Raw genomic sequence first — 25,402 nt, 5'->3', positions numbered from 1 at the left:
TCAGCATTGTTTTGCTGCCCTTTAAATTAGGCAAAATTTATCAGTTAATAGAATATGGTAGCGTTTATCAAATTAGACGTGGGAATGTCAAATTAAGAACAATATTTGATGAAGTCCAACAACTATACAAAACTGAAAGTGCAGACTAGTTTATGGCTTTTTGCAAATGCTTGATGTTGGGGAAGTTGGAATTTAGAAGGGTCGATGATTTCGTAAAACCAAATACTGGATTATTTTCCTCATTGTAGGTTAAAATTATAAAAGCCTAAGTTTGCACCATCGTGAGCGAAGGATATTTTCGTCACTTCCGAGGTTTAGACCCCTTCCGCCTCTTCCCTTCTGTCTATGAGAGATGGGGGGTGGAGAGAAGAGTCTCTGACGCATATCAAGTTCAAAGTGGGGGATGGTAGTAGAGCTTCACTTTGGGAAGATATTTGGTACTTGGTCAGCCCCAATCCGAGGACTTTCCATACAAGGTCTAAAAGTTTGATAGTATATGTTTCATATCGGGTGTGTCGTATCGTATCAGGAACTTTTTAAAATCCCAAACAAAAACATTACAAACTTTGACTATTTTCAGGGGTTAGGCATGCTTAAAACTAACCCCTCATGAAATTTTGAAAAAGAAAACTTAAAATAACAAAGTTATAAAGTAGCGAAACACTCGATGCACCGGTTTGTACGTATCGGGTGTATCGACATCTTTGCTTTCTATGCTTTTAATAGAGATGGTGTGGTAAGTGAGTTCATGAAGACTGTGAATGGCCATTTAATTTGGACCCCAAGCTTTAGGAGGAATCTTAATGTTTGGGATGTGGATGTTTTGCAAAATCTGCTGATGCGCTACGAGAAGTTGAAGTCAATCCGAGCTCGAGTGATGCATAGGTTGTGGGCTTGTGAAAAGAATAAACTCTTCACTACAAAATCTTGTTATTCTGCTGTCATGGGGTGTGGTATCAAGGTTACCAAGTCTTGGATTTGGAAGGTACGGGTTACCAAGTCTTGGATTTGGAAGGTACGGGTTACCTCAAAAACTGTGGATGTTTTGCTGAAGCAAGGTTTAAAATTTGAGGAAACTTGTAGTTTTGCAGATCAGCAGCTGAATCTGTCAACTGTTTGTTAATTTACTGCCCTTTCTCACATCAGGTGTGGTGCCACTTCTTTGGGCTTGTAGCTGATCTGTTATCATCTTGGAGGTGTGGTGTCTTTTCATCCAAAGGAGAACTACTTTTAGAGAAATCATAACTTTGTTTGATCCTATCATAAATAATCAAGAAAATGAAAGTTTTGGTTTCTATCCCTACTATTGAGGAGGTGCGTCCTGTTGTTATGTGGCCTGATGGGATACTTGCCCTTGTTTACCAAAGGTTTTGGGATGGGGTGAGGGGGATATTTATGATTTTTTATGCAAATTCTTTTCGAATAAAAAGCTGTTTAAGGAGAATTACTCACACTTTCATTACCCTTATTCCTAAGGTCTCTGATCTGAGCGTAGTTAAATATTATAAGCCTATTGGCTTGTGTAATGTCTTAAATTTTATCTAGACTTAAATTAGCTTTAGATAAATGGATTTCCTCTTTTTAGTGAATTTAATTTTGATAATATTATTATTACCCAAGAACTTGTGTATTTCTTGAAATCTAGAAATTCTTGCTGGTGGGGAAACCATGGCCCTTATGTTGGGTCTAAGTCTATGACACTATTGAATGGGGATAATTGTTGTAGGCCCTTAGGACTTTAGGTTTTTGTGAGGATTGAAAGTTCACACCTGTTCCCCACAGAGCGTGCCCCAAAAATACCCCACATGCACATATCAGCGTGCATGGGAGCATCTCCCATATTTATCATTGGGAGATGTTTTCAATACACAGTTGGGATGTGCTGTGGGACGTTTTTGGGACACACTCTATGGGGGTGCAGATGTGAATTCGAGGATTGATGTCTTGATTGATTTTGAAAGCTAATAAAGAGATTAAGCTTCTTGCAGTTTCTATCACTTAGGATGTTCCTCCTATTTCTCACTTGTTTGTTGGTGATGTTCTTTTTGAAAAAGTTAATAGGTTAGAAGATGCTAATTTCTTACATTTATTAAAAGAGTTTTCAAACCTTTCTGAATTGTTATCTAATAATTTTAATAAATCTAGAATTTTGCTTAGTAAGAGCACCCACTACAAAGGTGTGAAATGTTAGGAAGACAATTGAAAACCTCTCCTTTAATTTGGAAGAAAGAAATCTGTCTTTACAATTTATTTTGGAGAGAATGAAAGTTAAACTTAGTAATTGGAAGGATTCTTCTTCATCCTATGTGGGAAGGAAGGTATTGGTGCAATCTGTTCTTCAAACCATTCCCATTCACTGCATGAGTGTTCAATTTTCTAAAAGAAATACAAATGATAATGAGTAATGAGAAAAATTCAATGAAGATTTTGGTGGAATTAGCCAGAGAGCAAACATTCTTTGAAATGGTTAAGTTGTTATAGACTTTGTGCAAGGAAGGGGGTTTAAGGATTCAAAAGGGATGTTGGTGAATGAAGCTTTAATTAGTTAGTTTGGAGATCTTTGATTAGGGAAAACAATCTTTGGGTGAAACTATTAAGGCCTCGTTCGCATTTCAGTAAATGTACTTATCCAGACAAATGTTTATTGAGAAACACTTATTTGGATAAGAGTATTTATCAATGTTCTTTTATTCTCTAGGTAAACGTGTACAATGACTGATTTATCCAAAATAATGACATTATTGAAGGGATTGTCCCATAATGTATTAGTGATTATTGGTGTGCATGGCAGTAATTTACCTAAATCTAAAGAGACTATTACTTTCCCAGGTAAAGTAGCTACTTGGAGAATCATTCTTTTTTGTGGAACCCACTAATATCAAAAAATGAATGTGAGTTTATTTCTTTTCCATTGGACCTACCAACATTTCTGCCCCTACTTCCTGAAAAACGAAGAGGCCTAAAGAGTACATATCTCACAAATAATGAGAAAATTCCCCAAAAGATTGGTTCTACAGCTTCTAATATTTGGAAATCTATGGGAAAAGATTTACTTGATTTTTTTTTTCACTAAATTGGGGTTCAGGTTCATTGTGATTCTTCTTTGAATGTGTGGAACATTGCTCTGATTGGCCAAAACTCTTCTTTAGCAACATCCTATGGGTCCCCCTAGCAAGGATGTTTGATTTAATCACTCCAGTGGAGAGGGGTCCTGGAATAGAGAGAAAATTGCTTCAAAATTTTCAGACGGGAAGACTCATGAGATCATAAGTACTCATATTTTTAGAAGGGGTCATGATAAGGTGGGAATTTTTCGGTTAAAGATTTGTGCTTATGTAAATGGAAACATGATAAAGTCTCACCTAGATTCAAAGTTTTTCAATAAGGAATTATTAGGGGTTTTGTGCTTGTAAAAGATGAGTTGTATAAAAGAGGGATCGTCTCTAATAGAGTTTGTTGCATTTGTTTTGTTCATGCCCTTTCACAAGAGCCATTTTATTGCAAGCCCTTGGGGTATGCCTTTGATATTTTCACTTATATTATGAACCTATTTTCTAACAATTCTGAGCTCACTTGTATCATTTGGCTTTTCTGTGTTTAATGATGATAAATTTGTTGTGGCTGTAGGTGGCTCTTTGGGTATGGTTAAGGACAGTTATGAAGCTGAGCTGACTGCTATGTATTCAGTACTCTCTTGCTAAGCAGAAAGGATGGAAAGTTGTTGGCTTTGAAGTCAAATTCACAAAATGTTTTATCTGCTTTCTTAGTGCTGTGTTGCTCATCTAGATCTGTTTAAGTCTATTTTGGTTCTGTTTCTTGTAGTTATTGGTTGTACATAGAGCTGCTATTCATGATCTGTGTTCCGGTTGAGCTTTTGCAAAATTTGAATGGATTCGACCCGGCCCGAGTCTGAAGCAATGTAAAATGTTCATGGGCCAAGCCTGAAGCCTGGCCCGTGAACAGGTCTAAGGAGATTCAGTAGTTCTGAATCTCGTAGCTTGTGCCTTGTATGGTGCGACAATCCATGTCTACCCTTCTTTCTCCTCTCTTTTTCTTTGAATTCATTTGATGTAGGCGCACATCGCGCATGCACGCGGCAGGCAGTGGCACTCAGGGCGGACCTAATGAGGGCACATGCAGAAAAGAGGTCGGCGTGTGACACGGAGCCAATGGTGCAGCCGCACGTGGTGGCTTCGGATGGCCGTGCTCTTCAAGGCTGGACCGCATCCTGACCGTCCGAGCCCACCTACCTCTAAGCGGCCTCAAGTATAAATAAGGGCAATCCTCTCAAGATAAACATATAGACTCTGGATTGCTAAGAGCTCTACTGCTTTGTGTGACCTTATTTGAGGACTCCTTACTCGGGTCTCATCCACCTCCTACTACTCCCGTATTAATTTAATCGTCGGAATCTCCGCCTCGAGTTAGCGCCCAGAGGCTCTAACGTCTTTTCTCTCTTCGCAGGTCTGACCTACCAGCCCCCGACCACGATAGACCTCAGACTCATCAACTACCTTTCGATTTAGAAACAAAATTATCTTATTGTCCTCGATCCATCCTAGGCCACAACATCATCCATATGTGCCCATCTGTAAAAGGATTTTATTTAACTTTTTATTGTTTTCATCACTCTTCGGTTAATTATGAGAGGTCTTGTAGATTTTTTGTTAGTATACTTTCATGATTCATCACTCTAACGACGGAAGACCACACACGCTAACACACACAAAGGACTCGACCAAACTGTAACGGCCAAGGACTACACACACGACGACCTAGCCAGACGATAACGGCCGAGGTCCAGCGCAGCTTAGACAGAAATCCCGGTGGGAATGACGCCCTTACCACGCATGGCTGGAGGGCAGTAAACGAACTCCGCCCCTTGGAGTCAACAACGACACATCGAGCGGAAGGCACCCGGGTGCCCATACATTCCTTTGTCGGAGTAGAGTTGGCCAAGAGCCACAACCGACTCGGCCGAGGAGCAAAGGGCTCTACAGGACCAGGTACCACCGAGCTCTACAGGACCGGGTACTCATACATTCCTTTGAAGCTGAATCCAAATTAAACCCAAACCAACCCGACCAATTACCACCGCTAGTAACTAACATTTTCTTGTTATTCATCCCATTCCAATTCTACGTCTGCATAGAATTAATATGCATCCGCTATTAGTTGGTTCTAGTATTATCTGTTTATTAAAAAGTTATATACTCAAGTTTCATAAAAGTTATTTTCAATTCATTTCAGGGGTGTTTGATTCACGGTTGTATTCAAGGATCAAAGTATCGGTATCAGACAAGTCGGATATAGATATAGATACACTTTAGAAATATAAGAAAGATATATAAATCTTTGGATATGTTAGGGAAATGCATACAAATCACACAAATACATTAATAATACTAAACCAAAGGATGAATTATCTATGAATAAGATATAAACACATGAGAAATGCATACTTCAATAGGTTATATGAAGAGAAATATTACAATAAACAATACCGTGACTCTAGAACATTCAAACATCATATAATAATTATCACTCTTTTAATTGTTATTAATTTTTGGGAATATTTATTAATTTAGTATTTAATTTAAATAATTACTCTTTTTAAATAATAAATAGTTTTTTCATTTTTAACATATAATGCTTTTATTTTACATATAATTGTAAAATAAAACAAAAAAATCATTTAAGGTATATGAAATAAATTATTTATAATTTTAAGTTTTTATTAAATATTTTGGGGAAAATTAAATCTTAAATTATTCATTTCAGTTTTTTTATAATTATAAGTTTTTGTTTCCATTAACTTTGTTGGAAAAAAAATATTTATTTAGTATTTTTATATAATAACTCTATTATTTATGTTTTCATTTTTAACATATAATTATGTGTAAAATAAAATATATAAATCATCTAAGGTAGATGAAATATATTATTTTTATAATTTTTAGTTTTTATTAAATTTTTTAGAAAATTAATTTTAAATGATTTATTTCAGTTTTCATAATACTATTTTTTTTTCAATTTTTATTAAAGATGAAAAACAATCCAAAGGTAGTCATCAATATATAGTTTTGTCAAAATAGGCACGGATACGCCTCCGTATCGGTGTGTATCGGATCATGGGATACATATCCAATCGTGGTGTATTCTGTATCCATGACCACGGATACAGATACAAGACACCCTGTATTAGGAGTGTCGTATCAATACTTTAATCCTTGGTTGTATTCATTTTTATTTGGTTCACAAATAATGTACTATATTGTTTGTATGTTGTTGTTGGCTATGAAACTAGCATAATGGCCTTGTTTTGAATACAACTTTTTATAGCTTTTTTCTATTTGGGTGGTGCCTTGGTTGAAGCTGTCATGTGTTGTTTCGTGTGGTCAGCATCTACGAATCACATTAGTACACATCATCATAGCCACGTCATGGAAAGGCACCCCGAGGAAGCAAAGTCCCACATAGACAAGGAGGCACACCTCGCCAGGGAAAGTAGGACCTCCCGAGAATCTTGGTGGGCGACTTCATCCCGTCAACCCCACAGACCTCATCCGACAAGAACAAGGATTCTTGGTTATTTAAAGGCACCTCCCCCTCAAGATAAAGGACTTTGACTCTTCAACATTTTGCTCTCATATGCATTCCTTGGTTCAGACTAGCTCACCCTCAACATCTCATCCCAACCGCTCTCAAACTCTTGTTACTGACTTGAGAATCAGAGTGTCTTCCTAAGGGACAATTCCTCGGGCCTTTGAACCTTTCTGTGGTTGCAAGTCACCTTGGTGCATGACTTCTTCCTTCCACCTTGGCTTTGTTCGGTTGGCAGGAATTTATTTGATTATGTCATCGGTTCGATACATCTTGGATTAGACAGCATCTGAGGTTCAAAATATCGATATGCACAATACGCCGATAGGGGCGTATCAAGCTTTTCAATACTTGTTTTTTTACTTTTTTTTTCAAAACTGGTTTAGGGGAATCGGTCTAGGACTCCTCCATAGGGGTGTATTGGAAGGGTCCTGGAACGATATATATTGGCCGATACGTAATAATACTTTGAACCTTGACAGCATCATTTTCATCCCTGAAAAATGTTTCCATGATGTAATTAAGGATACCATGTAGTTATATGGTATGGCTCATTTACCTGTATGGCTCTATTAGATGAATGTTGATGACACCATCCCTGAAAAAATGTTGATGGCTCTATTAAAATGTTTCCACGATATGCCCAATGTTGATGAGACACAATGTTCATGATATCATCAGTGCTCACATTCTATGGTTCAAAAATGAACTATGAACAAAATAGTTTCCTTTTCATTGTGTGGTTCCAAAAAAATATTGTTAAAAGAATGATTGGCTGGTATTTTTCTGGAATCGTCTCCTTTGAACTCAATTTGAAAAAAAAAAAACTATAAAAAATAAAAAAGCTATCGATATTGACAGTTAAGTCTCTATCGACATATTGGATATATCTATATTTTAAACCTTGATATGAAGAAGTCTTATTATCACATAGATGTATGCATTTTCTTCCTTTTTTTATTTTTTCTATCGTTAGAATGAAATTTTGCTTGAAAATGGGTCAATATTTGTAACTGAGAATAGAAGCATTTTTAGAAAATTTCTATGAACTTTGATAGGAAGAGGAAATAGATAACATAAGTTTAGATTTGTCAAATTTATTATTAACCATACCTTTTACTACTTTTTTAAAACTTTTTCTTGTTCTCTTTCTCTCTATCTAGTCTCTGTTGTGTATATTACAGATTTCAGATTTTTTTTTTCATTCCCGCCAAAGCCAACTTTGTTTTAACATTTTAATCAAATTGTTTATTTTATTGCAATGATTAATAATATTTTTTTCACAGAGGTATCCTATGTTTTTAATCGAGTTTGACAGCTTTACTTTTAGTGGGTCAAATCCTTGTGTATTTCGAATTGACCCCACAATTTTTATTTGAGTGGAATCAATTTTGAAAAAGAAAAAGAATTTAAATCTAACATAAATTGTGAATAATTTATAGATTTCTTATTTTTCCCTTCCTTTTCCTATCTTTTCTTTTAAACCAAACACAGTCTTGGAGATTTTAGAAGTGGGTTCAATTGCTCAGCTCTGCCTATGGCTAAAACTACATTTTGATTAAGCTTTGTTTTCCAATGCCAAAACTAAAAAGCAAATTTATCCAAACACAAGCCAAGAAAGTTTAGTTAGAGATAAAATACTAAATTATAAATAGTTTTTAAAGAAAAGTCAACATGGTCATATATCTTGAATATAGGGTAGATACAACGAGAGAAAATAAAATTATATGGAAAAGGGGTCTTGTGTTTAGACCTATTCATGGGCCGAGTAGCCCAACGGCCCGGCCTGACTCGGCCCGCACCCTGGTCAGGCTTGGACATGTAGTTAGGCCCGCGGGCCTGACCTCGGGCCCAAGACACCAAGCCCGATTGTGTTTCGGGCTGGGCTCAGGATTTATCAAAAAAGCCTGGCCCGACTACTTTATATAATATTTATTATAATATATATTAATATTTTAATATATACATTTTTTATTTCTCTCTCTCTCTCTCTCTCTCTCTCTTTGTTCAGCCGCTTCAGCAACAGCAGCGACAATAAGTTGAGCTTTAGACTTCGAGCTCAGGCCCAGGCCCGGGTTCAGGCTTTTTATGAGGGCCGGGCTCGGGCCCAAGTTGTAGGCCCGATGGTCAAACTAGACTTAAGATCGGGCCTTAAAAAATCTGTTAATGAAGAGTGGAAACCCAGCCTGACTCGGCCCATAAATAGGCCTACCTGTATTGGTCCATTTTAGGCGAAGAATAAACGCAAAAGTTTCAGGTGAAGCAAATTCTTTCATTTTTTTTACTAAGAAACCGATTTTTTGGTTGAGCACTTAAAACAATGGAGGGAGTAGTGTAGTTATAATTCATTGACAAACTAACTATTCATCTTTATACATTTACAAACTTCAGCAACTTCAAATAAAAGAAGTAATGTAATTAATATATAGTTTCCCTTTGAAATGTTGTTCCATTTTGACTTGGTAAAGCCTAGAATATATCATGATAGTTGGGGGACAATGGCTGGTTAATTACTATCTACTCCTTTAATGCTAACTATTGTTCTTCTTTTATTATTAATAATTTCCTGCATTGAAAACGTGGTAGAAAATGTGTTATGATGTCCATTTCATCAATACTTGATGCTAGGCTAGGACCCAGGTTTACCTGGTCAGGTGTCACATGGTCCATCTTGGTAGATGGTCTGTTTGTCCTTCAACAAGTTGAAAATTAATATAAAATTAAGGATAAATTACAACGACCCCCTGTACTATGGGGTTAATGATAAATACTCCATAAATTTTCATTTGCGACAAATAACCCCTTTCGTTAGAGTTTCATCAGTTAATTTCGGAAAAAAAGTCTCATTCAGCTATTTAAATTTTTTATATCTCTAAATTGTCCTTTTCTTATTTATTTGAATAATTTTCTAAATACAATATTGAAGCCCTCTTGGTTCTTCCAGTAGATATTTGTAGATTTTTGGCTAGATTCAATATTCAAACGAAATGTTAGATACTTCTTTCTAATAGATATAGATTTATGGTTTTATTTGTTTTTTTTTGAATTATTGGAGAAAGGAGAGGATAGCTTTTACATTTTAAGATGAAGAGAGACATTCATGTGACTGAAATGAATTGAGAATTAAAAAAAAAAAACTTTATTTTCCCTGCCAATGAATTGAGAATTAAAAAAAAAAACTTTATTTTCCCTGCCAATGAATTGATTCTTATTATTTTAGATAGTTTTGTTTGGAGAAAATGGATGTATTTTTTGTCAATTAGGTTTAAGATAAAATGCAAGAAAAAAATAAGGAAAGTTTAAATGGACATTTTGGTAATTTAATGTATTATCTCATTCCACTTAACAGTCAGAGGTATTTGTTGCAAAGTGGAAGTTCAGGGGGGTTTTTGTCGCAAATGAAAATTCAGGGGTATTTGTCACTGACCACATAATACAAGGGGGTCTTTGTAATTTACCCTAAAAATAAATAAGGGGGTGTAACTTCCCCAATCTGGATTTGGTCCTTATAGGCACTTTGGGAATATCTCCTGTACTTGTTTATTGTTCGTCATTCATGAGAGATATTCCCAATCTGCAACATGCTGTAAGGAGCAAATCCAATTTTTCTCCTTTCGATAGTTACGGAAAAATAAGATAAATCTCATTTGGGGTGTTTGGTAATCGGATGTTACAACTTACAACCAATTTATTAAACGGAAAAAGTAAAAAGAAGGGTCATTTACAAGAACATTCCCTATAATTTCATGGATGCACTTAACCGGTAAAACTTATCCATGTTATTGTAAGCACGTTAAATGAGCATTTTCAATTTTTTTTAACACCTATCACTTGAAATGCCCCCAACCTACCCTTGAAAATGATCAAAGACAACTTTTAATCATTATAAGAATATTTATAAAGTATTCATTGAATGTGCTTCCTATATTGTACTTATTTGATGTAGATTCTATACTTTCTTTGTATAAAAAACAAAATTGACAAAATAGAGTGGTAGTTTGTGCCTTATTAGAGCAAAAATGGTATTTCTGAATTTATTTTCTTTTAATTAAATTCATTCAAATAAACATCAAAATCATTTTTATTTTCCACCATCATCATTATCATCTGATGAAAGGTCAATTAAATAAATGAATTGCAAATTTTACGGGGGTGTTTTAATAAATGACTCCAAAACACAGACCGGAGCTCTTTTTTTTTTTTTTTTTTTTTGCTTTTTCCTTTTAGCTTTTCTCATTTGTGTTTAAAAAATTTAAAATTTTCTATACCCCAATGGCATTCATATTGTCAACCTATTCGTTTGAAACCCTTTCTTCCACCGTCTACATCATCAAAACCATCACATCTGAGATTGAGCGCTCTTCCACCACCATCCACCAACCATATACATACAGTTCACAGTCTCACCGGCCGGCCGGCGGAAGAGATTGAATGCTGATTCAGTCTCTTTGTCTTTAATTATAAACCATAGTATTCAGTACTGTTCAGAGGTTGAATCTTCAAAGATTTGATTAACCCTTACAGGTTGAATCAAAACTGCAATATCTTGATCTCTCTGACTTCAACATAACTGATGAACCTAAGCATCACCATTGACAGCGGTTCGCTCTTCCATTTTTTTAACGTTTCAAAGTCAGGGTTCTGCAGATCTAACCCAGACGTATCCTTTTCTTGTTTTATTAATTGGATTCCTCATTCACTACACCTGGTTCAGTTGTGGATATGTAAGTCCTAGTGATTAATTAGGTGCAGTTTGGGAGATATATGCATTGTTTTGCCGTGCTCCCTTGCATTATTTTAATTTCTAACCATTGTGTGATTGTGAGTTCTCGTTGCTTAATTTGATCATTTGATGGATCTTCCTTCGCTGTTAAGAATCGAAGAGCAGTATGAGGTCTTAAATGATTTTATGAGTTGTGTCCGTAGATGTAACAATAGGAGGGGAGGATGGAAACTCCATGGAAATCTGAAGAATTTTTAGAAAAAAAAAAGCTATGCAAAGTATTAATATATACAATGTCTCACTCTCTATCCCATCAAATTTAATGGTGAGTTCTTCAATCAAATCATTGTACTCTCTATATATTTAAGGTGTTTGATAATAAACAGAGTTGAAATTTCTACCTGGGGTGAGGTGGATTATTGAATTTCCCATTTTTTTCCACTCATCAAATGAATTAAATATACAGAACAACGACCCTCGCCCTTCCTACAAGTGACTATAGCAGGTGAAACTTCCTATAATGACATTTTTTTTTTTTAATGAAGAAAATCATTGCATTACAAAATAGCTCAAACAACTTCAATAATATAATGAACACATGCATAAATCAAAGGAATGAATAAATCAAATAAGAATTTTGTGCCTGGAATTAATAACTTAAATATATATCTGAGGGTGGCCAGGGTAGATGGCCCCACTCGAGACTGGCCCTTTAGACCATGTGAAATATATATGGTCTAAAATATTTTGGAAAGCTTTTATATATAAATCATAATATAATGGAATCTTCTGGAACAAGGTTTTTGTACTAATATCAAGTAGAGGCTAAAATAATTTCGTGTGTTTTCTTCTCAAGACCCTTAACAACACTATGTTGGGAACTGGTGATTTGTGCTACAGGAGACTCTTCTACAGTAAAACCGATCTAATTCTCTATATTTAAATGGAAATCATCCCTAAAGATAATGTTAAATATATATATATATATATATATATATTTATTTAAATATATTAATAATAAAAATCATACTTTTCATCTGGCCTATTCTAAACTTGCAATCTCTGCCTCTGCTCGTGTTGGTTTTTCAGACGAGTCTCCACTCGATTCTAATAAGCCTCCATGAGGATGGGAAACAAATTAAATGTAAAAGATGGCAGTTTCGTCGAGTGGTGACTGTGACTGTCCCTATTTATAAGTGTTCTTTGGGTCAATAAAGGTTCACCCATCAAAGACCTTGATGCCTCTAAACGTTTCAAGTTACTTTGGTTTTTAACAGTCCAATAAATGTGATTAATCTCAAACAACATGACCAATCTAACAGCCTCTCTCACAAATTCTTCACTTTTAAGTTGGTTGCCATTTAGAAAAATGAGATAGAATTCGAGAATTAAAAGTACATGTTTGGCATTGATGCTACATATACAACACCATTTTCTAAGTGGATTGAAATCACCATCTTTTTTTTTGAGAAAATATTTTATTTTTGTTTGGAAATGTTGCTGCCAGGTAGGACATTTGCTGGGGGAATAACAACACCTTTTGTTTGGTACCTGATAGAGGGTGATTTGGCCCGACCTCGTTGCACGGTGACACGTGGGTATGACCTTGCCTAAGCGATGATTCAGCGTGACAACACATCAAGCATAACCGAAACTCGGTGAGAAGGGCTCACCGAGTTTAATCCGGCAACTCGACGGGTTAGGCTACTCGCCGAGAGTCGTCTACCTTGCACCTTCTTCCCAAGGCTGAAGCACTCCGAGCTGCCTCCAAGCTCAGGGCCTCCTGACTTTTCCTAATGGCCGAGCTCCTCCCCGTGGGTTCTAGGTCACTCCCAAAAAAGGAACGCCCCGATCCGCCTCTAGTCACCCCGGGGTAAAGATACTTCGGGTCAGTGCCACTGGTGTAGCTCGGCACAGGCGGCTCGGTGTAGCTCGCCGCAGGCAGCTCGCCACTTGCAGGGTAGCTCGGTGCAGAGCGGTTCAGCATATCACAAGAAGATCTCCTGCCTGACAACTATGCCCGACAAACCTGGAGACTGCGATCACGTCTTTTGTCAGACAGTGTCGTGCCCGCCACTTCTAGAAGATGTCCTACATCTGACAAGTACGTACCCTGCAGCGACGGCCCCGCACGTGCCACCTCAGCCCTGGCTGTAACAGCTGCGGCAAGACAATAGTGGCGGTTATACCTGCCCTGACAGAGGCAGGTGAGCCAGATTTGGCAGAGTTTTGTTATAAGTAGTTCCAATCCCAAAGGGTAGGTAATTTCTGATACTCGCGCTATCTGCACTCTTAGCATCCTTTACTCTCTTGCTTCTTTCACATAGCTCCAACTTAAGCGTCGGAGTGTTCCCGCGGGGCAAGCCTCTTGGGGATTCCTCATCTTCTCCATCTCAGGTACCACTCAGGAGCCACGCACCCACCAGCTAGGAGTGACCGGATCGCGCACCATCATTTGGCGCCGTCTATGGGAACGACTTCAAAAGCCTCCCCTTAGTTTCTGCAACTACCTCTTAAGACTTAGCATCCATGGCTTCTTCAAGCAACGCCAGATGCAGCATGGAGATGGACGTCACCAAGGAACAACTCCAGGTTCCCCCTCCCCAGAATCGACCGCCTAGTGGACGCAACCTCGGGGCACGAGTTGCTCAGTTTCTTAGATGCCTATTCGGTCTATAACCAGATCAGGATGGACCTGGTAGACGAAGAAAAAATTGCCTTCATAATAGAGTTTGGTATGTATTGTTACAAGGTTATGCCCTTCGAATTGAAAAATGCTGGGGCAACTTTTCAAAGGCTTGTAAATAAACTATTTGAGCCATTAATTGGCAAGAAAATAGAGTATGTAGACGACATGGTCATCAAAACCCAATTCTCACATGAATTAATACAAGACTTACATTCTGTCTTTCAAATTTTGCGACAATTTAACATGAAATTAAATCCAAACAAGTGTGTCTTCGATGTTACCTCAGGTAAATTCCTAGGTATATCGTCAACCGGCATGGCATTGAGGCCAACCCGGATAAAGTTATGGCCATCCTAGATATGAGATCACCCCTTAAATTGAAGGAGGTTCAAAGGTTGAATGGCCGCATAGCCGCCCTGAGCCGCTTCATGTCCAAGTCGACAGACCGCTGCCTATCTTTCTTTAAGGCAATTAAAAGGAAAGGGTTTGAGTGGACCCAAGACTGCCAGCTCGTGTTTGACGAGCTCAAGAAATATCTCGCTAGTGTACCCATCTTAACCCGGCCCGAAGAGGGCGATGTTTTAGAGCTGTACCTCTCGGCAAGTGACAAAGTGGTCAACTCGGTACTGATAATGGAAGTAGATCGGGTCCAATGACCCATCTACTACGTTAGTAAAGTGTTGCAAGGAGTAGAGGCGAGATATCCAGAGATAGAGAAGCTAGCCTACGCGCTGGTCATCGCAGCTCAAAAGCTCTGCCCATACTTCCAAGCTCATACTGTTATCGTCCTCACCGACAAACCTTGGAGACAAGTCTTACTTAAGCCCAAGGTCTCTGGTCGACTAACGAAGTGGGCCGTTGAGCTCAGTGAGTACGACCTCCAATACAAGCCGCGAACTGCTATTAAGGCCCAAGCCTTAGCAGATTTCATTGCGGAGTGCACTTTTAGCTCCGAAGTCCCCAGGTCGATTGAGCACGAGGCCCCCAGTTCGGGTAAGCCTGGAGCTCCCAAGCCAGTTGAGTCCGAGCCCCGTGAGACTGTATCCAGCATGACATCTCTCCTAGTTAGGCCAAGCACGAACTGGGATGAGGAGCCCTGGATCCTTCACGTAGATGGCTCCTCGAACCAGCAGGGCAGCGGAGCCGGAATAGTTCTGCACGTCCCAAGTGGCACAAAATTGGAGTACGCACTATGCTTCGAGTTCGTGGCATCCAACAACGAAGCGGAGTACGGAGCGTTGATAGCTGGACTAGCTTTAGCCAGAGAAGTAAAAGCCAAGCATATCATCATCTGCAGCGATTCCCAGCTCGTGGTCAACCAAGTCACAGGAGATTACGAAGCTCGCGAAACAACCATGATTGCCTACTTAGCCAAAGTAAGAGAGGCTCTGCTCAACTTCCAATCACACTTCATCAGGCAAATCCCGAGGTCGGAGAACGCTGAGCCGGACGCTCTGTCCTGGTTGGCCAGCACCAGCGATATCACCATGAGAACCGTGTACATAGAGGACCTGCTTCGACCTAGCATTCTTGGGGGCCAGAGGAGGTCGTTCCCGTCGTTCAAGAAGAGCCGAGCTGGATTGACCCACTCGCGAGCTTCTTGCTGCACGGGACCCTCCCTGTAGATCGCAATGAGGCCAGAAGGGTTGAGCGCCAAGCAGCCAAATACATCATAATAGACGAAAGGCTGTACCGAAGATCCTACACGCTCTCCTACCTACGCTGCTTGCGACCTACCGAAGCCGAGCTCGTACTCCGCGACATTCATGAAGGCCTGTGCGGTGGACACTTGGGGGGCAGGGCCCTCGCCCAAAAAGCACTACGACAGGGGTACTATTGGCCAACAATGAAAGTAGACACCATCGAGCTCGTCAGAAAATGTGACAAATGCTAGAAGCATGCCAATGTCCACCATCAGCCCGTTGCCGACCTCAAGTATCTCACCAACCTGTGGCCTTTCGCACAATGGGGCATCGACACACTTGAACCGTTTCCGCCAGCGACAGGCCAGAGGAAGTTCTTAGTAGTAGCAGTGGATTACTTCACCAAGTGGGTAGAAGCTGAACCCCTCGTAACCATCACAGCCCGGAACATCCATAACTTCTTTTGGAAGAACATTGTGTGCCGCTTCGGGTTACCCCGAGTACTAGTTTCTGACAATGGCAAGCAGTTCAAGGACATCAAATTCCAGAATTGGTGCCAAGACATGGGGATCCGATAGAATTTCACTTCAGTCGCACACCCTCAAGCAAACGGTCAAGCAGAAGTCATGAACAGAGCCATCCTTCGCGGACTGAAGGCACATTTGGACCGAGCTAAAGGATTATGGGCAGACGAACTACCCAGTGTTCTATGGGCTTACCGAACCACGGAGAAAACCGCCACAAGAGAGACTCCCTTCAACCTCACGTACGACACCGAAGCAGTTATCCCGGCAGAGATCGAAGTACCTACGCTGCGACTGGAAGCATACAATGACATGACAAATGAACATGAGCTACGTACCAACTTCGATCTCCACAATGAAGTAAGGGACCTCGTGTACATCAGGACCGCAGCTTACCAGCAAAGAGTAGCTTAGTACTATAACACCAGAGTCAAGAAGCGGAACCTCCGCGTCGGTGACCTGGTCCTTCGTAAAGTTATGGTACCTGAGCCCGGCGTTGGCAAGCTCGGGCCTAATTGGGAAGGACCTTACCGAGTGAAGCGAGTGCTCGGGGAGGGAACATACAAGCTCGAAACCCTTGAAGGGAAACGAGTACCTCGGGCATGGAATATTGTCAATCTAAGGCAGTATTACCTGTAGCCGCTGAACAGACCATGGGTCACTCAGAGCCCAAAGACCGAAACGCCAAGCTAACATGAACCTTGGCAACACATGAAGACTAGCCGCCCCTTCGGCACGGGTGGATAGACTATAAGTCACCCCTACCTGGCTTAAGAGCCAAGAAGCCGAGCTAGTAAGAGACCTCAGCGCCGCATACGACTTAACCACATCATTTTGGTTGAGCGAACACCGGGCGATACATAGCCCATCTCGGCATATGCCAAGAGCGAATATCAGCCGAGTAGACAGGTCGGGCACATTGTGTCCACCCTGACGTATGAAGTCTACTTGTAAAAGATGTATACAGTCCAGAGAACAGCAATGGAAAACCGTACGAAACATGTACTTTCATTAATTCTACAAAATTCTTTACAAGGATTGAAGAAGGAAACAAAAACCGAGCTCGCAGGCTCAAGGTACAGGGACTGAACTACTTTGGAGGCTCACCGCCTTTGCTCGGAACCACTTCAGGGGCATCAACCGGATCGGTGGCCTCCGCATCATCATCGGCGCTTTCATCCTCAGAGTTTGGATCATCCGCTGACTGACGCATCATGTCATCAGTGATCCGCGAAGTGGTGATGGCACTCGTATCTAGACCGTGGTAGGTATGCCTGATTAGCCACCGACTGAGCTTGAAGCCCTTACAATAGACCTCGGTCATCATGCTGTCAAACCTTGGAGACTTGACATAGTCAATGACGGCCTGGACCTTTGTCTCCTTGAGGGCATCTTCGAAGATCTCGGTCTTCTCTTTGATGTCGCCTATGAGGTACTCCACCTCGTGCTCCAACTTCCCTTTCGCTTCCTTGTGGCCCTGCACCTCGAGCTTTAGAGCATCCCGGTTTGCCTTGAGGTTGTCCACCTCGAGCCTCAAGGCCTCTTGGCCAGCCTTGAACCCGTTCACCTCGGCCCTCAATCTGTCCTTGTCTTGGGCCAGCTCACTCTTCTCCGCCAGCAGTACCTCGATGAAGCTCTTTTGAGCTGAGGCATCACTCTGTAGGCGGTGGATCTGACCACGAGCCGCCCTCAGTTCGGTGTGGGCTGTGCGGGATGACTCCTTAGCTGCCAAAGCTCATTTCAGGTGTCGATCAGATTGAAGGATCAAGGCACGCACGGCTGAGTTCACCTACAAAAAGGAGACAAGTCAAAAAAAAAGAGGGAGAGAGAAAGAAAGAGAATCCTTCGCAAGGAACTCACCACCATAGTATGAGAAGCAGCTCGGGCACCGAGCTGACTAGGAGTGAGATCAGCCCATTCTGTGACCTCCTCCGGGTACGCAGCCTCCTTACTCTTCTGAAGGTTGCACTGGAGGTTCAGAATGCTTTGACCCTCCTGATTCCCCGAGCTGGATACCGACATCTCTGCCGCATGGGTGGACTCCTCGGAAGCTTCAGCGGCGACACCAACAGGACGAGCTTCGGTTGTAGCCTCTACAGGGCAGGTCTCAGCGGTAGCTTCAGTGGCATCCCCGACAGCAGTCTCGACAGGATTAGGGGTGGGCTCTGCCGCCACCTCGGGCCCCTGAGGCGCCATGTCTCCCTCCAAGTCGATCACGGGGGGAGTGTTGGGGAGCTCGGGCTCCAGAGCTGGGACCTGTGGTGGCTGGGCCTCGGTAGGAGTCTACGGAGACTCGACGCGCGCCTTCTTGGCTACGCGTTTCTTCCTCTTCATCTGGTGGAAGAGCCTCTGGCTTTCTATCTTCTCTGCCTCCATGGGACCTGCAGTGAAGCTCGGCGTTAGTAACTCTGAAGTGAGTATGTAAACAAAAAAGCCAAAGTAAAGACAAACCTACCCAGGCTCAAGCCAGCCTGGATGAGCTTCTCCTCGGCTGTGAAATCCTTGTAGTTCATCCCGAGCTGAGCCCACGACCGTAGTGACTTCTTGGTCTTCCTATCAAGGATAACACCAGGGTCTTGAACGGCCATCCTCCAGTTAGTGGGGAAAGGCCACCCCGTGCTGCTCCGAACTACGAAGTAGTCCCGCTTCTAGGCCAGGACTTTACTCGAGAGCTTGTGCATTAATTTAAAACCCAGGCGGGGAGACAGGTAGTAGGCCCGCCTGTGCCCTGGGAGAATGCCCGAAGCGCTATTCTTTATTACCAGGATGGAACAAAGAATATCTAAGTCTATAGGGAAGGCGCGGTCGAAGCAGAGGGAAATGGTCCCAACCACATTACGTATGGAATTCGGGTGGAGTTGGTCCTAGGTAATGTTGAAGTGCACCAGCACCTCAACAATCAGGGGGTGAAGAGGGAGATGGAGTCCGGCGACCAGTTGCTCCCTGAAGACCACGATCTTGTTCAGACCGTGCTCCCATGGAAAACCGCCGGTAGGAAGGTTGTAAGAGTACTCCCTAGGAATGTCAAACCTCTGTATGAGATCCTAAAGTCTCTCTAGAGTCACAGTGGAAGGGCCAAACTGATCTGGCATCCGACCTCGGTGGGAGGTGGATGCCAGATGGCTTGAAGCCACCCGTACCTCGGACGGCTGGGCGGTAGAAGAAGCACCCTGAGCCGAGGTACCCACCTCGGGCTTGTCTATAAGACTGTCTACACTAGATGACATGAAAGCACGGAAAGAAAAGAAAGTTTAGAAAAGAAAAGGAAGCTCGGGGACTCATTGTAAAAGACGCAACCGAACTGAGGAAATGACTGAACTAGAAGACCCGAGCTAGGAACCTCAGATGTGAGCTCAATACTGATGCTGAAGACTTTGTGGCGAAGAAAATGACCAGGGTCCCCCACTATTTACAGCCGCTGTATCCGGGCATTGACGGTCGAGATTGAGACGATCCGACGACTCTCAAAGAAACCAGCTACAGGCTCCTCGAGGTGAAATTAGTTTAGCGTGTTTTTTGGCGTCCACGAAGTCCAAATCGCGTGTTGTCCGCGTGTAAGCCGAACGCGACCCGTGTTTCTTTTGATTGAGCTAGACACCGGACTGGTCCGGCCAGGCGAATCGCACCGAAGCCAAATCCACCCGGCGCATCATGAACTCCCCGCACTAGGTTAACACCGCCAGCACAGGGAGTGGGGGGCAATTGATGGAGGGTGATTTGGCCCGACCTCGTAGCACGGGGACACGTGGGTATGACCTTGCCTAAGCGATGACTCAGCATGACAACACAACAAGCGTAACCGAAACTCGGTGAGAAGGGCCCACCGAGTTTAATCCGACAACTCGGCGGGTTAGGCTACTCGCCGAGAGTCGTCTGCCTTGGACCTTCTTCCCAAGGCTGAAGCACTCCGAGCTGCCTCCGAGCTTGGGGTCTCCTGACTTTTCCTAATGGCCGAGCTCCTCCCCGTGTGTTCTAGGTCACTCCCAAAAAAGGAACGCCCCGATCCGCCTTTAGTCACCCCGGGGTAAAGACACTTCAGGTCAGTGCCACTGGTGTAGCTTGACACAGGCGGCTCGGTTTAGCTCGCCGCAGGCAGCTCGCCACTTGCAGGATAGCTTGGTGCAGGGTAGCTCACAGAAGAGCGGTTCGGCATATCACAGGAAGATCTCCTGCTTAACAACTGTGCCTGACAAACCTGGAGACTGCGATCACGTCTTTTGTTAGACAGTGTTGTGCCCGCCACTTTTGGAAGATGTCCTACATCTGACAAGTACGTACCCTGCAGCGACGGCCCCGTACGTGCCACCTCAGCCCTGGCTTTAACGGCTGCGACAAGACAACAGTGGCGGTTATACTTGCCCTGACAGAGGCAGGTGAGCCTGATTTGGCAGAGTTCTGTTATAAGTAGTCCCAATCCCAAAGGGCAGGTAATTTCTGATACTCGCGCTATCTGCACTCTTAGCATCCTTTACTCTCTTTGCTTCTTTCACAGAGCTCTAACTTAAGCGTCAGAGTGTTCCCGCCGGGTAAGCCTCCTGGGGATTCCTCATCTTCTCCATCTCAGGTACCACTCAGGAGCCACGCACCCGCCAGCTAGGTGTGACCGGATCGCGCACCATCAATACCATTACTCCATATCTGTTTTCAGCACTGGTACCCATTATAGGAAGTCCATGTCACTGCCACATCATGTCTTCGTTGGTAGCAACGAGCTCCAAATTGAAAAAACATCGAATTTGGCGTTTTCTAAGACCATGCCTTTTCGATTTCTAAAACATGATTTGGAAAACCATTTTTTATAGAAAAACGGTTCCAAACATATTATCATTTTCTGAAGCACTGATTTTTTCCAATATAACACTAATGTATCCCTGTTTTCTAGAACAATAGCGTCAATGCCAAACACCACCTACGAATGCCTACTTATATTTGTGAAACTGGAGAAGCTGCATCTTATCTAGAGAAGGAAATCTTGGGTGCCATCAAAGACATCTTTGGTCCAACAATTAGCATGCATATAGGAGATTTTCATGTAAAGCCTCTTGGTGCCACTCATATTGAGAAAATTATGACTGGGTATATATTGGTTCCTCGATGGTGCATTTAGTCGGACATCTGGTTGTTTGCTTGTGAGTATAAGTGGGATCATGTATAAATTTTTTGCAATTTGTCTATTTGGAGCCTGGACCTATTATAATTTCTTCTTAATTATTTTGTATCAAATTTGCAATTCTATTCAGTGGGATCCACTAATGTTTTCTAGTAGTTTTACATGATATTTTTGTTCAAAATTTCTAAAATTTGAATACTTTATAGAAGGAGAACTTTGGAAAGAAAATTCTGGTTGTATTTGTGCCATTAGAAAGTTGAGAAATAATGATTGTCTTAGTGCATTAGATTGCAATTAGTTAGCTAGAAGATCATATTCTTTTTTTGTGAAAATTACTTATAAGGGTCACCATAACAAAAAATTCTTACCTTCAAGGGTAGGGATGTCCATAGGCGGGTTCGGGGAGGGTTTTATAAATTCCTGCAAATTTTACTTGTCTTCTTAAACTTCCCAATTTGTACCCGCCCCAAAACCTGTAGCGGATTGGTTTTTGAGAATCTAAACCCTTCCTATATATGAAAATGCAAAACCCTCCCCAACCCTACCCTCTTTACATTCAAGGATAGGGCAGATGGGTTTGGAACCAACATCTAATTTCTTATTAGTTCTTGTTATATACAAACAATGAATTAGTAAAATAGCATGAACAAATAGCAAAATTTCCAATTATTTGATTAAGACATAAAAACACAAACTATCAATTATCCTTCACATAAAATTCAAAATATTATTAAACTCATCACCTAATGCATAAAATTCATTTGCTTCCCAACAATACGTGTTGTCGAGAGGTTGGGTTTTGCCTAATACTGTACCCTATCCCTACTTGTACAGATTGTAGAATCCCAAAACCCATGCATCCCCATCCCTATCTGGTATCGATGGGGTGGATACCCACCAGGTAGGGTAGAAATTTCTATCCCTATTCAAGTGCAACCTTTCCATAATTTGATCACAAGGCTCAATTTTACATGTATTTGTATTATACATATTAGTATTTATACTCCTTCCAAACTGAGAATAAAGGATAAACTTGTTTATCCAACAAAAATGAAATTGTTAAAATATTTATAACTTGAAAGGGTAAAGAGTAAATTACCCTTAAATATACTTTTCAAAGCAAATTTTGTATTTGTGGAAATCTTAATATCACATGTAGTGATTTACTTCTTTTTATTCTTCTTCTGTCATTAATTCCACTGAAATTTTGCTTCTGAGGTATTTTGAAAGATTTATATGAAGGTTGTCTATCTCTAATTTTACCCTTAAAGCAAAGTAAAATTTCAATGGTTCAGCCTCAAGAGTAAGAAAGTACATGACCTTGCAATTTCTCCCTATTTTTTTTATTACTTGAGTAAATTTCTTAAACTACCCTTATAGTTTAACTAATTGACTAAATATATAACTTTACTGTTTGATTATTGTCTAATACTATCTCTATTGTTTAAAAAAGTTATTAGGACTAAAATGTCCATTTTACCCTTAAATCAAATTCGAAGATTAGGGTTTTCTTATACCGCCACTGCTATTTCGAGGATATGCAACCGCCGCCGCCACTGCAACTCGAACCAGTGGCGGTATCAACTTCCTTTCTCCCTCCTTCCTCTTCCTCTTTTTTTTTTACTTTTTCTTTCTCCCCTGTATTGCCACCGCCACTGCAACTCGAACCAGTGGCGGTAGCAACTTCCTTTCTTCCTCCTTGTGGCAGTAGCAACTTCCTCACTGGAGCATACTTGTGTTGAAGAGTACCAGCAAATCTCAGATCTCAGATCTGGGTTCCTTCTGGGATCTGGGCTTGCTGAATCTGAGAGATACTCAGATTTGGGTTCCTTCTGGGATCTAGGCTTGCCGGAGTGGAGGAGATGTATGAGTTGCCATGAGTAGGCTTACGGTGCATGTTGGAGGCGCCATATTTTCCCCATGCCAGAACCAACGTAGAACGGAGAAACAACTTCCTCCACAGAGAAATGGTGAGCGGTTTACTTGTGGGTTTAGATGCGACCGCATAATCGCCGCCATCAGCCGATCATCGAGATCAGCCTTGACTGAGTTGGGAACACCGGTTCCCTCTTTTCCTTCGCCTGGAACCTCCCTTACTGGATATCCCCATGGTTTTCGTTGTTGCAGATTGTTGTTCTCCCCTGCATCCAAAACCTATAGTCTCGTGTCAAGAGGCATTGTGATCAACATTGAGAGGCTTTCCATGGGTGCACTCACTCCCTGAACTGCCACCGCTGTCTTCGTCTCCGATCGGAAGATGCCACCATTGCTGCTCTTCCACACCATCTCGTATACCGACATGCCAATGATGCACAGAGGGCAGTGAGACAAGCGGAAATGACTGCAATGGGCTAGGGTCATTTCAGCGTAGTGAGACAAGCAGCACCAAAGGGGAGAGAGAATGAAGGGGCTGGAAGTGGGGAGGGGGGGGCAGTCATTGCTGGTGGTTAAGGACCAGCTCGGTTTTGCCGCTGTTGAAAGGAAGAAGATGATAAGGGTAAAATTGGATTTGAAAAAAATCATTCATTACATGTAAATGAATTTTGATGGAATATTAATAATAAGGGTGAAATTAGTCAATTATCAAAAATAATAGGGATGCCGTTAGACAATAGTGAAGGATATATTTAGTCAATTAATTAAATCATAAGGATAATTTAAAAAATTTACCCTTTTTACTTTCTATATTCATCACCCAATGCCCCATGCATACATGATTCAATATTTCAATTATTGGTAGTTCACAGATGGCGATTTTCTGTTCAGTTACTACTGCTATCTGCTGGGGTTCTTTTAAATTTTAATAACAATTATTGTCATTTACTGTTGATTATTAATTGCTTTGTTTGAAAAATAATAACGTGCTATAAAATACGTTGTTATATATGGGCTAGGTTGACCTAGCCAAGGTGCCATCTGGTCCGGTCCGGTCCTTCTCGGCAGTTGCTGACGGTTGGTGAAAGCATAATTTGCAAAATAATATTAATGGTTTGTTTGGTTGGCAGTCGAAATCAGAATTAATTTGAATCAGAATGACCTATTCTTTCTATCTGTTTGATTGAAATCAGATTTAAAATCAGCTAGAATGGATTTTTCGTTTGGAAAGGAAGGGAGAGGGAGGGAATAGGGAATGGCCATACCCACAAATATGAAAATGCCATTCTAACAGAAATGGAAATGAGATTTTAATTCTGTTCAATCATGATTGAATTTCTGATTCCAAATCCCTATTCTCAAAAACCAAAGAGATCCTAAATTTAGAAAGAAAGAAAATAAGGTTATCTGTTTTGATTTAATCCTATTCAAACATACATCGTAAAAGTGTCCCCCGTCTCTCTCTGCATACATAAGTTGAATCACATGCACAGAATGACAAAACTGAACACCCCTGGCTTTCTTCTGCTCTTATTCTGATACGTATCTCAGTTTAATATTTTCTGTTATCTGTGATTTTCAATGTCTTTGGCAGTTCAGTTTGCACTGGTGGAAGCTGTCCCCTCAATTTTGAGTATTAAGCGTATTGATATTTTGAATCAATGTTTAAAAACGATCTAGAATTGGAATTGCTTTCGCCACCCGTTTTCGGGTGAGCTGTTCAACTATTCAGTTTGAATGGATTAATCCATTGCAATTTAAAAAATTGAAATAAAAAACATTATTCAGATCAAATGAGTTGAAATAAAAAATTGAATCAGCAGACAGACAGGTTCAATGCAGATTTTTGAATTTTACTGTAATGTTATAAACATTCAAAAGTTCAAAAACACTGGGCTGAACTGTCATTCTCCCTAAAATTAATGGTTTTTTGGCAAGTAGAGTTTAAAGGTGAAATGGAACCAATTACCTGACTAGTTTCCAGGCCAAATGGTCTGACTGTCCAAATCAATGACAGTTCCAAAACCATGCTTTAAACCTTGCCTATATGATAATTTCATGTAACGATGGCAATGCTGAAGGCATGATTAAATGGACTAAAGTGTCATGTGGAGAGATCCATATAGACAGCAAAAGCTGTTCCACACCTCACACACTCTCGTTAAGGCTCAATTTGGATGGAGTATTGTTGGAGGGATGTTCAAAATTTCAAGAATTTCTCATCCCTCGTATTTT

General features: G+C 41.1%; 1 long non-coding RNA gene across 1 annotated transcript; it reads left to right on the top strand.

Moving 5' to 3' along the window:
* The first annotated feature begins 764 nt into the window (after positions 1-764).
* LOC148792156 (uncharacterized) lies at positions 765-5,481 on the top strand. Its single transcript, XR_016085124.1, has 3 exons — positions 765-985; positions 1,016-1,196; positions 3,628-5,481. It is a non-coding gene; the product is annotated as an uncharacterized LOC148792156 (long non-coding RNA).
* Positions 5,482-25,402: the final 19,921 nt, after the last annotated feature.

Source organism: Nelumbo nucifera, chromosome 4, assembly GCF_055504915.1.
Source record: "Nelumbo nucifera cultivar China Antique chromosome 4, China Antique-T2T, whole genome shotgun sequence".
NCBI classification, from domain to species: domain Eukaryota; kingdom Viridiplantae; phylum Streptophyta; class Magnoliopsida; order Proteales; family Nelumbonaceae; genus Nelumbo; species Nelumbo nucifera.
The sequence above is the reverse complement of the archived record's forward strand: the minus strand, read 5'-3'. Positions and strand labels throughout refer to the sequence as shown.